The following is a 13,676-nucleotide window of genomic DNA, read 5'->3' as shown; positions in this document are numbered from 1 at the left end:
TTCATAGTGAGACTACAGCAAATAAGCGAAACAAGAAATAACAAAAGTGATAGTTGATTTGTTCAGCACATATTGCCATTGAATGGCTTTAATAAAATATAATAATTTCTCATATAATAGGATACTCATCCAAGATACATTTTGACTAGCATCAAAATGACAAACCGCCTCTTTCCTCAATGTATCGCCACACTACTGAGCATCTAAAAGTGGTCTCTCTAGCTTCCCCAAGCTTTGTAACCTTCTAGGGTCATCTTCAATTGCTGCATGCTGCCACTTCAAATGCTTTACACACATTAATGGGTGGCAGTCAGCTCTCAAAAGCTTGAGTATAGGCTTACATCCACATGGATAAATCAGTCATATTGTCCCCCAGTAGTTCTTTAGGGTATATATCCTACAGAAAGATGGAACTTAATTTGTCATTCACTTACTCAAGTCTGATTCCTCAAAGCTAGCAGCCCATTATCGCTTCAGCCAAGGAGATGCCAGCATAAGGTACAGAGATCTCAAAAAAAAGATCTGCCACCGGTTCATCTGAGCAGACCGCAGCACCTGACGGTGCACCACTTTGATGAACAAGGCTCACTCTTTTTACAAGGAGTGTCTGAATATCACTTACTTAAATCTAGGGGTAACACCCAATATACCCTTGAGGGCTTGGGCAAATGTAATTGCAATAGTAGAATGCCAACAAGGGATTTTGTTTTAGGAAGGTTCAATTTCTTTGTGCAAAGCAAATTACTTTTTATATGAGCTCAAGACTGATACTCAACCATACGTTATTCAATTGAATTTAGTCAAAGATATATAACAACACACACGGGGTATCTTTTCAAGTGAAAAAATCACTAACTTTTTATATAGAAACAATTGATAAAAAGGAGTACAGAAAACAAATAAATGTGTAATGTGGCATGAAGGGAGAAAAACAACCAAATATTATCCACAATTCATGACACAACAAATATCCAATCCAATGAAATAAACAGAGATCTATCTCATGTTTAGAGAACAATCAACTGTGCATGTATGCTGTGGAAATGGATAATACAGTCGACGTTTCGGTCTGTTAGGGCGTCAATCAGTCAGACCATCTTCAGGACAGTTGAAAATTCAAAGGAAGACTCCTGCATAAATATAGTATCAATTAATTACAGAACATGGAACATAAAATTCTCTTCATAATAGATAGAGAAGACAGAAAGGTAGCCCGTGTGTGAAAAAGCAATCTTGTTAAGGAAATCCTTGTGCAAGAGACACCTCATACCAAAGATTGTAGCAGCGTTGTAGAATTACCGCATAATTCAGTGAGAGGGTGAGAAGCATATATGTTATTGGTGGTAGCTCAATGAGACTGGCAATGAGATACTGTGCTTACTTATGAATTGTTGCATTCGTATAGAGGAGTTATCGTTTCCTCATTGATTTTGTTTATACTTCATCTATAAGGCAAAAAACAATTACAATATGGTCATGATTATGCCTTTTAGTGCAAAACGAGTGTTTATGTTAATTTATGTTGTTAAGACATACCCGGTCTTAGTTGGGTAAGTATATACCATTTGAATGACTGTAGCGAGATAGGGCAATAATGGAAGTCAGTATTCTGATTATTCTGATCTTGTGTAACAAGGAAGGCCAGTTGGTCCTTCGTTGGTTGGGGTTCTTGATTCAGAGAGATCTACAAAACGAAGATTCAACATGCTGTTAGTTAAATAGAGCGAACCAATAAATGTCGTATAGGTTGTCTTGCATTGTGATGGGATTACAACTAAATCGTAAGGGGCTTCGGAGACAGATTACGAAATAGAGGCACATCGTGTGCATTCGAATACCCACATTTAAAGACATGCTCGCGAGGGAGTTAAACTTATCAAAATGCTTTGTTTGTTGATTTAAGAAGGTGGCGTGTTATTAAGAAAACACAACTAATTATCAGGTCAAAGCGCCCATCACTGGTTGTACTATCGAAACCACAACTGAAATTAAAACTACGCGGTAAATTGGTAGGGACCAGGGGTGACGTTTGTATTACTCACGATACAATGTCTTTAAATGTGGGTATTCGAATGCACACGATGTGCCTCTATTTCGTAATCTGTCTCCGAAGCCCCTTACGATTTAGTTGTAATCCCATCACAATGCAAGACAACCTATACGACATTTATTGGTTCGCTCTATTTAACTAACAGCATGTTGAATCTTCGTTTTGTAGATCTCTCTGAATCAAGAACCCCAACCAACGAAGGACCAACTGGCCTTCCTTGTTACACAAGATCAGAATAATCAGAATACTGACTTCCATTATTGCCCTATCTCGCTACAGGCATTCAAATGGTATATACTTACCCAACTAAGACCGGGTATGTCTTAACAACATAAATTAACATAAACACTCGTTTTGCACTAAAAGGCATAATCATGACCATATTGTAATTGTTTTTTGCCTTATAGATGAAGTATAAACAAAATCAATGAGGAAACGATAACTCCTCTATACGAATGCAACAATTCATAAGTAAGCACAGTATCTCATTGCCAGTCTCATTGAGCTACCACCAATAACATATATGCTTCTCACCCTCTCACTGAATTATGCGGTAATTCTACAACGCTGCTACAATCTTTGGTATGAGGTGTCTCTTGCACAAGGATTTCCTTAACAAGATTGCTTTTTCACACACGGGCTACCTTTCTGTCTTCTCTATCTATTATGAAGAGAATTTTATGTTCCATGTTCTGTAATTAATTGATACTATATTTATGCAGGAGTCTTCCTTTGAATTTTCAACTGTCCTGAAGATGGTCTGACTGATTGACGCCCTAACAGACCGAAACGTCGACTGTATTATCCATTTCCACAGCATACATGCACAGTTGATTGTTCTCTAAACATGAGATAGATCTCTGTTTATTTCATTGGATTGGATATTTGTTGTGTCATGAATTGTGGATAATATTTGGTTGTTTTTCTCCCTTCATGCCACATTACACATTTATTTGTTTTCTGTACTCCTTTTTATCAATTGTTTCTATATAAAAAGTTAGTGATTTTTTCACTTGAAAAGATACCCCGTGTGTGTTGTTATATATCTTTGACTAAATTCAATTGAATAACGTATGGTTGAGTATCAGTCTTGAGCTCATATAAAAAGTAATTTGCTTTGCACAAAGAAATTGAACCTTCCTAAAACAAAATCCCTTGTTGGCATTCTACTATTGCAATTACATTTGCCCAAGCCCTCAAGGGTATATTGGGTGTTACCCCTAGATTTAAGTATTTTAAGCGCAGACAATTGTCTGCTTCGGGTCACTTTCTCAAGTGGTATATCAGAATAGTGATTAAGGATCGCTTATCCTCAAACAACATTGTTTTCAGCTTCATCCATGTCTGAAGCTGAAACCCTATCATACACTGATGAATACATGTTGAAAATAGCTGCAGGCCCTTCGCTGCTTGGCACCCGAGGACCCATCACATCCTCACCCTTTGAAACTGATCTTAATCACTTGGAACGATTAAAAAAGAAATTAGTTCGTACTGAACTTCATGCTAAGTTCCTCACCGACTGCCTAAATGCCAATATAATCCCAACGGGACTTCAAATCAAAAACATCCCTATTATCTTCATTGAAGATGAAGATTTCAAAATAGGTTTCAGCTTTGCATCCAATAAATGCTCTCGCCCTTGGATGGTGCTTAGCATAGAAACGGCAATCAAACATATCAAATTACTAACCAAGGAAATAGAAAGCTTGGAGAATAAGATCAATACCGACTCCAGCATTACCAATGCGAAAGCATTACTTGATAAAATTGCCTTAACCATAAAAGATTTTGAAGAATTCAACTCACACAAAAAAACAGACAAACTGCAAAAAGACATAAGGAAATACAGTAACGAAAGAACTTATCCCTACCTTAACAAAGACTTTTATCAAACACAGGGTTCTAATCAAGGTCCCAAAAACCAACAACGCAAGAAAGTGACCTTCTCTGATACTGCTTCTGATACCGATAGTGATCAGGCATCAGATAACACCCATAGACATTCCTATGATCAACAACCCTCCACATCACGACAGTCTTTTTTAGGACAGGATCGGAGAGGGTCTCCTTACCCACGGAGAACACGAGCCACCAGGAGAGGATGGTTCCGGAACCAGTATACACCAGGTTATCGTCAAACCCGGAATCAGTTTTACGAGTGGTAAACCCTACTCAAACAATACCCATCTTCAATTTATCTAAACACCAACTATCAGAGGCAGAAATATCAGTACTCTCAGCAGGACTCTCTTTTGTCCCCACGAACAAAAACAATCTCTTCCAAACTAAACTAGAGCTATTTAAATTCTTTCGCTCAGTAAGATTAAAAAATTTTTTTGCTAACAAAAATATACCACGCAACTCTGACACAACTGGACTACACAATCGGTCCACCTTCTTCCCTCCCAATACAATGATAGCTAAAGAAATTGTCACCTTCGAAAATGCTATCCTCACAGAAATTGACAACCTCTTTAATACACCAGCTCGTGTGAAATACAATCTCACCAAAGATGAACATTTGGCACTTAAGAATCTCCAGGCATTGCCTGATACGATCATAAAACCGGCCGATAAAGGTGGAGGCATTGTCCTTTGGGACTCTATAGCATATAATACCGAAATAACTAAACAACTTTCGGTTGAGTCCCACTACAAAAAACTGTCTAGCAACCCCACTCCTCGACTAGAGAAAACAATTGCAGAACTAAGCAAAATGGGTCTTGAAGGTGGTTGGCTTAGTGAAAAGGAAGCAGCATTCTTGATAAACAAATCTCCCACGGTTCCGGTAATTTATATATTACCAAAGATCCACAAGAATACCTTGATACCCCCCGGTAGACCAATTGTATCGGGTTGCAATTCAATTTTAAAACCCTTAGCTCAGTACGCTGACTTCTTCATTCGACCTTTTGCTACAGAAACAAACACATATATTAGGGATACTACAGCAGTCATCAATGTAGTAGACAAACACAGCTTTGATCCCACATGCGAGCTCTTGGTATCCATGGATATCGAGAGTTTGTATACAAACATCCCACAGTTAGAGATCTTAGAGATCATTGAAGATTTACTAAACAACAGACCCAGGCCACATGCGGTACCAACTGAATTCATTGTTGAATGTATCAGAATTTCATTGTGTGAAAATTTCTTTCTTTACGAGCGTACATTCTACCAACAACTTAAAGGTGTCGCGATGGGGGCAGTTTATGCCCCCGACATAGCTAACATCTATGTCTCGGATTTCGAACAAAGACACATCTATGATCCACTCAATCCCTTTGCAGCCAACATAACCAGTTGGTTACGATACATAGATGATGTCTTTTTAATTTTTGTCTTTTTAATCTGGAAAGGCAGTAAACAGCTACTCACCGAATTCCATGAATGGATCAACTCTAGAAATCCAAACCTACAATTCACACTTGATTCTAACAATCAATGTATGAATTTTCTCGACATCTCAATTAAGGCAGGGGAAGACAACACGCTTTATACTACTTTATTCACTAAACCAACGGCACGTAACACTCTTTTAAAATATGACAGCCACCACTCACAGTCATTGAAGGATGGACTCCCATTTGGACAGTTTCTCCGGTTACGGAGAAACTGCTCCAAAAGAGAAGATTATTTTCTTGAGGCTAAGAAACTTAAAGAAAAACTGCACTCACGAGGGTACCCAAACAAACTACTCAAGAAATCTCTAAAGAGAGCTTGGTATAACGACCGTAATGCTCTGCTTGAAGTTAAACAAAAGGTACCGGATCCAATGTTAGTTTGTGTCACCACCTTTGGGACTGCCACAAACAAAATCAAAAAAATTGTAAAAAAACACTGGACGCTTTTGGCATCCTTACCTGAGTTGACAGACCAACCACTATTTTCGTTTAAAAGAGGGCCAAATATTAAAGACCGACTGGTTCATACGTATAAAACACCACAGCAACATCTCGTTGATGGTATGCAACAAATAATACCTTTGGTGGGACACCACAAATGTGGCAACTGTGCAGCATGCCCCAGTACCACCAAATTGAAATCTTTTGACCTCAATGGACATACAGTAGCACTCAAATCTTTCTCTAACTGCAACACCAGAAACGTGGTTTATTGCATCCAATGCCCATGTGGTTTAAACTACATAGGAAAGACAACCCAGATGGCCAAAACCCGCATCTTACAACATCAATCTAGAATTAGATGCAAAGTTGAAAATGCCCCACTTGTTGATCACTACACACGATTTCGACACACGGAGAAAGAGATGTTGTGGCTGATCATAGAAGTGGTAAAACCTACAATCAGACAGGCTAATGTTGATCGCATACTAACGATCAAAGAGAACCAATGGATTTGCAAAAGTGATAATATCAAAGAGGGTTTGAACACGGCAACTGAGTGGCATACCTTGGCATGTCTAACTTAAGTCCTCACTCTTGCAGCCGCTAAACTGCCCCCTTTATGATTGTTTTTTTTGTAAACACTATAACCTTAACTGAACCCGAATCGTGGTTGATTCTAGAGAACTGTACGTTCATATTTGCACTTGATGACTACAATAGATTAGTGTTTATATATCAATTCCTAAATGTGTTATCAGCAGCTCTGAATTCAACCATTAGATGACAAATAAAATTAATGAATGCTCGTTGAAATGTTTTTACTGCATGTATAGACAAACAGCTTAATGACTACTTTAGATGCTTGTCCACAAGACTTTCGAACATGTTGCAGTATTATGTATCTTTTGATTCACATGTCATATATCAATGTATAGTAAGTTATATGTTTTTTTCAAGATTTGTCAATTAGTTGGAGTATAAGATGTATTATCTATAGCATCCTTATGATCCACTTGCCATACATCGTTGTATACTAGGTCAGCAATGTTACTGGTACCATGTATAAGAATTGACATGTTATGCTAATAGTGTCTATCTTGATTTTTCTCTTTTTTTCCCCACGATTTCTTTTGCTCTCCACTGCGTTTTAATGTAACCATTAAATCTTTAGATAAGCGCACATCTGATTATTCAGTCACTCTAAGCCATACAAATTCACTAAGTTAACATTGAGACGTGATACGAATCACCTTTCCAAGATGGCCGCCGTTTTCGGTAAATATTTAGTTGATCGATGACATCGTCACCGTCAATTATAGTACATTACATTGCAGTTCTAATACCTTAAGAGGGCCATAACCTCACGATAACACTTAAAAACGTTTATCAGATACACTGACTCTGTAAATAAACATCTTACAAGATGTCCGCTACATTCACGGCAGATTCGCCCTATCCACTTCGTGCTTCAATTGCAAACAGCTGTTTGTCATTCAACCTACGCCTTTAAATAAACGCCCCTGAACTCCGCATTGTGCTCGAGTTCCTATCGACGGACGGTACTTGAATTTGCTTCGACTCTGACAAAATCGTGAGTAATACAAACGTCACCCCTGGTCCCTACCAATTTACCGCGTAGTTTTAATTTCAGTTGTGGTTTCGATAGTACAACCAGTGATGGGCGCTTTGACCTGATAATTAGTTGTGTTTTCTTAATATCACGCCACCTTCTTAAATCAACAAACAAAGCATTTTGATAAGTTTAACTCCCTCGCGAGCATGTCTTTAAATGTGGGTATTCGAATGCACACGATGTGCCTCTATTTCGTAATCTGTCTCCGAAGCCCCTTACGATTTAGTTGTAATCCCATCACAATGCAAGACAACCTATACGACATTTATTGGTTCGCTCTATTTAACTAACAGCATGTTGAATCTTCGTTTTGTAGATCTCTCTGAATCAAGAACCCCAACCAACGAAGGACCAACTGGCCTTCCTTGTTACACAAGATCAGAATAATCAGAATACTGACTTCCATTATTGCCCTATCTCGCTACAGGCATTCAAATGGTATATACTTACCCAACTAAGACCGGGTATGTCTTAACAACATAAATTAACATAAACACTCGTTTTGCACTAAAAGGCATAATCATGACCATATTGTAATTGTTTTTTGCCTTATAGATGAAGTATAAACAAAATCAATGAGGAAACGATAACTCCTCTATACGAATGCAACAATTCATAAGTAAGCACAGTATCTCATTGCCAGTCTCATTGAGCTACCACCAATAACATATATGCTTCTCACCCTCTCACTGAATTATGCGGTAATTCTACAACGCTGCTACAATCTTTGGTATGAGGTGTCTCTTGCACAAGGATTTCCTTAACAAGATTGCCTTTTCACACACGGGCTACCTTTCTGTCTTCTCTATCTATTATGAAGAGAATTTTATGTTCCATGTTCTGTAATTAATTGATACTATATTTATGCAGGAGTCTTCTTTTGAATTTTCAACTGTCCTGAAGATGGTCTGACTGATTGACGCCCTAACAGACCGAAACGTCGACTGTATTATCCATTTCCACAGCATACATGCACAGTTGATTGTTCTCTAAACATGAGATAGATCTCTGTTTATTTCATTGGATTGGATATTTGTTGTGTCATGAATTGTGGATAATATTTGGTTGTTTTTCTCCCTTCATGCCACATTACACATTTATTTGTTTTCTGTACTCCTTTTTATCAATTGTTTCTATATAAAAAGTTAGTGATTTTTTCACTTGAAAAGATACCCCGTGTGTGTTGTTATATATCTTTGACTAAATTCAATTGAATAACGTATGGTTGAGTATCAGTCTTGAGCTCATATAAAAAGTAATTTGCTTTGCACAAAGAAATTGAACCTTCCTAAAACAAAATCCCTTGTTGAATATCACTTAGGTTTGCCATTATTGCACACTAACAGTTTCTCAGAGTTTTCATACGAGGACATAGTATTGCAAGTTAGTGTTTTGTAAAACACACAATCATTACTGTATTTCTTTTGCTGATTGAAAAGACCATCTTATTACATATCTAATGGTTTCAATTTCTGCCCATATATCTAAGAACCAGATAAACTATCCGCACTACAGCCCCTGTCATCTAACATTTCCTTTCAGTATGCTTAGATGAGGAGCATGCCTCTATTGTGTGCAAGCGAGCTTTACACAGCAGCAGCACACTGCATCCATAGCTTGTATTATGGTATAAACAATTTCTTGAGAAATACAAAATACAGTTAGTGTAGATAACTCTATTGTATCAGGCAGAGATGAGCTAGTGGTCCTCGGCATCAGAACCAGAAGGGCACCCTTCAGCTGTACCCTTTAGTTATCCTTTTTCCTTAGTTGCCTCTCCTTAAAAGCTGCGTGATCCTATATAACAAATAATCCTAACCTTCACTTGGCACTGCATAACGTTGCTCTTTAGTGGTGGCAGCTCAAATTGACCAAAACGGTTATACAAATGAATAAGCAGGGTACGCTTTTAATGTCGAAATTTGCATAAGTCTGGTATTGTGGGTCCATCCAAACAAGCATTGGCAAAGGTTCTGGCAATAGCTCTGGTTTTAAGGTGTTAATGCATGCAAACACAAATTATCACTGTGCATTCTTCAGCCATGCACCACAAACGTGGGAGTCATAAAAAAGGTGCATAGACCGAAGAGGCACAAATGGGGGCAGGTTGCACAAAGACAACACACAAATAGCCTATTCATAGTTATGTGTGCATGCATTTGAACACAACATCACATTAATGTCAGACCTACTGGCTTTGTCCAGGCAGCCTAAGTGCAAAGGATATACCCAGACATGGGTCCCTTGTTCCTGGTGTCATAAGACTCAAGGTCTACCTCCATGATGTGGATCAAGATGCCAAAACACTTTGTGGTTTCTTGTATTCCTATTCGGTAGTTTAGCAATGTGGCTGGTGTGTTCCAACTCAACAGAAACAAGCCTGATTTGCATGCGTTTAATCGCTGTTTGTAGTGGCAAAAAAATGATTAAATATCAGATGCTGAGATTGATACAAGCATTTCACTCATCACAGTTTTGTCTACGTACAACTGCGTCCCTGTCTTGTTGGGAGTTGGTGCAGTTGTTGTCCCCTGCTGTGGTGGCTGCTGTTGTTGCTGCTGTGCCTATTGTTGTGGAAGTTGTTCTTACTGTTGTCTCTGCTGCAGTTACAATTATGGTTTCTTCCTGGCAGCTTTGGCTGTTCCTGTCACGATGTTAAGCTGTAATCACCGATGGATCCTTACTGCGGTTACAATGGTCCTTGCTGCGCTAGCAGGTGTTATTTCTGCTGTAGTCCTTGCTGAGCTGAAAGCTCAGGGAGAGGATGTAGCTTTACGGTTAGAGCGTTCAACGTCAAAGCTGGGGAACAGGGTTTGAGCCTCGGCAACGACAGGCAACATCCTGTGATTCAGAGCAAATCACTTAATCTCCCCATGCCTAACATAACAAGCATTAAAAATGCAATATGTCTCGCCTTTTATTAAGTTAAAGCCATTTGCTTTGCTATCCAATACCATTAGCAAAGCAAATGGCTTTAACTTAATCAAAGGCGAGACCTATTGCATTTTCAATGCTTGTTTGTTTGTGCAATGCATTTATGAGAGCAAGGCAAACACAAAGGTTGGGGTGGGGTGTCAAAGTGAGCTAAAGAACGATGATGGATTCAACCAAGATCTGTGACTGGAGTGCCTGAAAAGTTTCAGCGCTTTGTCCATCATCTACTTGTGTTTGCATTATGAGTTCAAATACGTAACATGATTAGTCAATACACCTCCCCCCGGTTTTCTTCTTGGCAAACACCCGCTACAGCGCATATAGCATCTACGTGAAATTGACGCAAATGTAAATGTCTATAATGATAACAGCTGATTTAGATGCACATGTACAATCTTAATGCTTACAAAATGCACATGCTCAACTACTGTAATAACAAATGCCAATAAAAAGAATTTACAAAAAAAAAAAACACGTGATTACAATCTTGAACTGAGACAACATTGTCATAATGTAATCTCACACCCCCATATATGGTTAGGTGCTATATTGCATGTGAAGGGGGTGTACTGTAAACTTGAAGGTCCTGACCCTTGAGGGGTCAAATGTAATGTCAGCAAAGGTATTTTCACCAGCCTTATGTAGATTTGTAAATTACTGTGCAGTAGTTAGCCTTGGGTGTATAATAAATGTACTCTTCTAAAAAAAATAAAAATAAAAAATGATTAGTCAATACACGTAAAATAGTCCAGCTTCAATTGTAGTACAAATGTTCAATAGGAGGCAGCTTGATACACCAAGCATCTAATAGTATGAGATGAGTGAGACCTGAAGCTCCACCGGGAGGAGCCAAATCCAACTGCGTATATTTTAAGGAATTGCTAACAACCGTAACCCAGAGTTGCTCTCCCAAGCCAGACCTAAACATTCTACAGATACTGTGAAGTAGTGCAGGAGCTGAATGTGCCTTGTAAATGTTTAACACTATGTAAAATAAAAATACACTAAAATAAAACATCCCAACAGGGAGCAGGCATGTAGACAAAATACCAGTCTGTATTGCTGATTTGGCCAGGCTTTCATCTAATTCCTGGCACTCGGAGTCCAAGGTTAAAATAATGACTAAAAGTCATCAACTGAACTTGAAGGGGTGTAGGGGGTGGGTGGTGGCGGCAGCAGAAGTAAAATTAGAGTTGGATATGTGCTACTTAATAGTAATCGAGAGGGAGAGTGTCTGTTAATCAGGGCTTTAAGTGGTATTTAAAAGCTGGGGGTCTCTTATAGGGGCATGGTCGGTGTAATTATGGGGCATGGCTTAAAACACTTAGTTAAAAATCTGTGCTTAGCATTGCGTCCCGCCTGACTGGTATTTTGCTGCTTCTGTCATTGCATCCAGATATATAATACAAGTAACATTACACATACAACAAGCCAGGACTATTGGCTTTGTCAATGGCTGTTAGATGCATAAGATAAAAAAAAGCAACAACTATGGCTTCGTTGCATATAATATTGAAAATTATTCAGGTCTAAAATGATGACACTGCGAAAGAACTATAACCAGGCTCTTTTAAGTTGCACCAAAGACAGTAAAGGGTGGTACTGCTGCAGAGTTAAATTTAAAAAAAAATCACCTAGGGTGATGGCAAAAATAGGGAACTTGATAGGGACACGTTTCGGCACCTGCTTTTTAGGCCCGGCCCTGCTGTTAATCATATATCCAACATTCTGCAGCTCAGCCAATCGAATTTGAGAACTTCTATTAAATCCTTAAAGAGGTTCTAAGGTCACTGTAGGATGGAGCAATGAGAGTGTGGCGAATTTAGTTTGGCATTGGGAGGGCACTATGGACACAGCTGATATAACTGCCTGTTCCTGGATACATTTGTTAGGGCTGGGCTTATAAGAAATCTGCGCCTCGTTGATGCACACAAGCATTTTACGCAGAAGCGCAATAACGAGCGTAACACAGAGCCAGAGTGGGAGACTGGGCAGGGCAAGCAGATTACAATGAGACTCAGGCCCGAACTCCGTTTTTTTCCTACCGAAGTCTGCTCTGAAGTGGGATCAGCTCACAGGTTATAAAAGCGCCTCTATTACTGCAAGAGGACTTCAAGTCACAGACAGTCACTTTTAAGAGGATTGACATGGAGGCATGTGCCTACTATGGGGCGTAGCGGGATCAAGGAAGTGATGGTGGGCTGCTGAAGGTCTAGTCAAGCATCAATGGTTCAATGCATGGTCAGGGGAGTAAGTGCTATATAAATGCACTTACCTTGCAATAACGTTCCATAGAAGGGGCCCACCAAACATTAGCATGGAATGCGTTTTTTGAAAAAGTCAACAATCACTCCACGAATAGCAAAACATTAGACATTTTGAAAATGTTGTTCTCGACTGGTTAGTACAACTCTGATTATCTTCATTATCTAATTATTTAATCCCTCTTGCGGAGCGCAGCGGAGGGCGACTCAGGCTCGAGGTACATCTTTTAAGAGTCTTAGCTGGATTGGGTCCTGGGCCAGCCATTGGGTCAAGGATCACACTGCTCGACTTCAGTCCGCCGTACAAAGGTAGTGATAAGGAGGTGAGCTCGGAGCTGACTGGCGAGATTACAGGCCCTGGAGACGGCGGTATCAGCAGCAAAGCACCCCGCGGGGTCCCAGTCACAGAGGGGGGCTGACCAGACAGCTAAGGGTCAAGAAAGGGAGGCCCATGGAATGGAATGTGAGAGCAGCGCAGAGGAGACGGAGAGCAGAGTGGTGTGTGCTGAAGAACACAAGCAGAGCAGAGTGTGCCCCCAAGCTAGACGGTTCTGAGACAGTGACCGGCACGGCACTGAGGCCTGGAAAGTAACTTAAGTAACGGAGCAGAGAGGCGGAGAAAGCGGGATGTAGACTCGTGGAAGAGAGAGCGGAGGCCCCTTCTAACACTAACGTGACAGCAAAGAGATGGGGGCTGCCGCGTGTCACTAAAGGAGTTCCACCTCCGGAGTAGGATTAAACTATTTACACTGGGCATAGGGGGAGAGAGGGAGGAGTGAGAGCAGAGAGAAACCATTAACAGTACGGCGCTCGTAAAAGGGTGCCGTGCTGATTATGTTACAACAAGCCAGGACTATTGGCTTTGTCAATGGCTGTTAGATGCATAAGCGCGGTCCCGAAAGTGAAAGGAGGACCGCGCTGCAAGCATTGGGATCTCTTGT

At 39.8% G+C, this 13,676-nt stretch overlaps 1 protein-coding gene across 3 annotated transcripts in view; it reads right to left on the bottom strand.

Annotated features, from left to right (window-relative positions):
- The window catches only part of MSH3 (mutS homolog 3), a 2,607,526-nt gene that overhangs the window by 1,539,089 nt on the left and 1,054,761 nt on the right, over nt 1-13,676 (bottom strand). The gene's annotated exons all lie outside the window — the stretch shown is intronic.

The sequence above is a fragment of the Triturus cristatus genome, chromosome 2_1 (genome assembly GCF_964204655.1).
Source record: "Triturus cristatus chromosome 2_1, aTriCri1.1, whole genome shotgun sequence".
NCBI classification, from domain to species: Eukaryota; Metazoa; Chordata; class Amphibia; order Caudata; family Salamandridae; genus Triturus; species Triturus cristatus.
The sequence above is the reverse complement of the archived record's forward strand: the minus strand, read 5'-3'. Positions and strand labels throughout refer to the sequence as shown.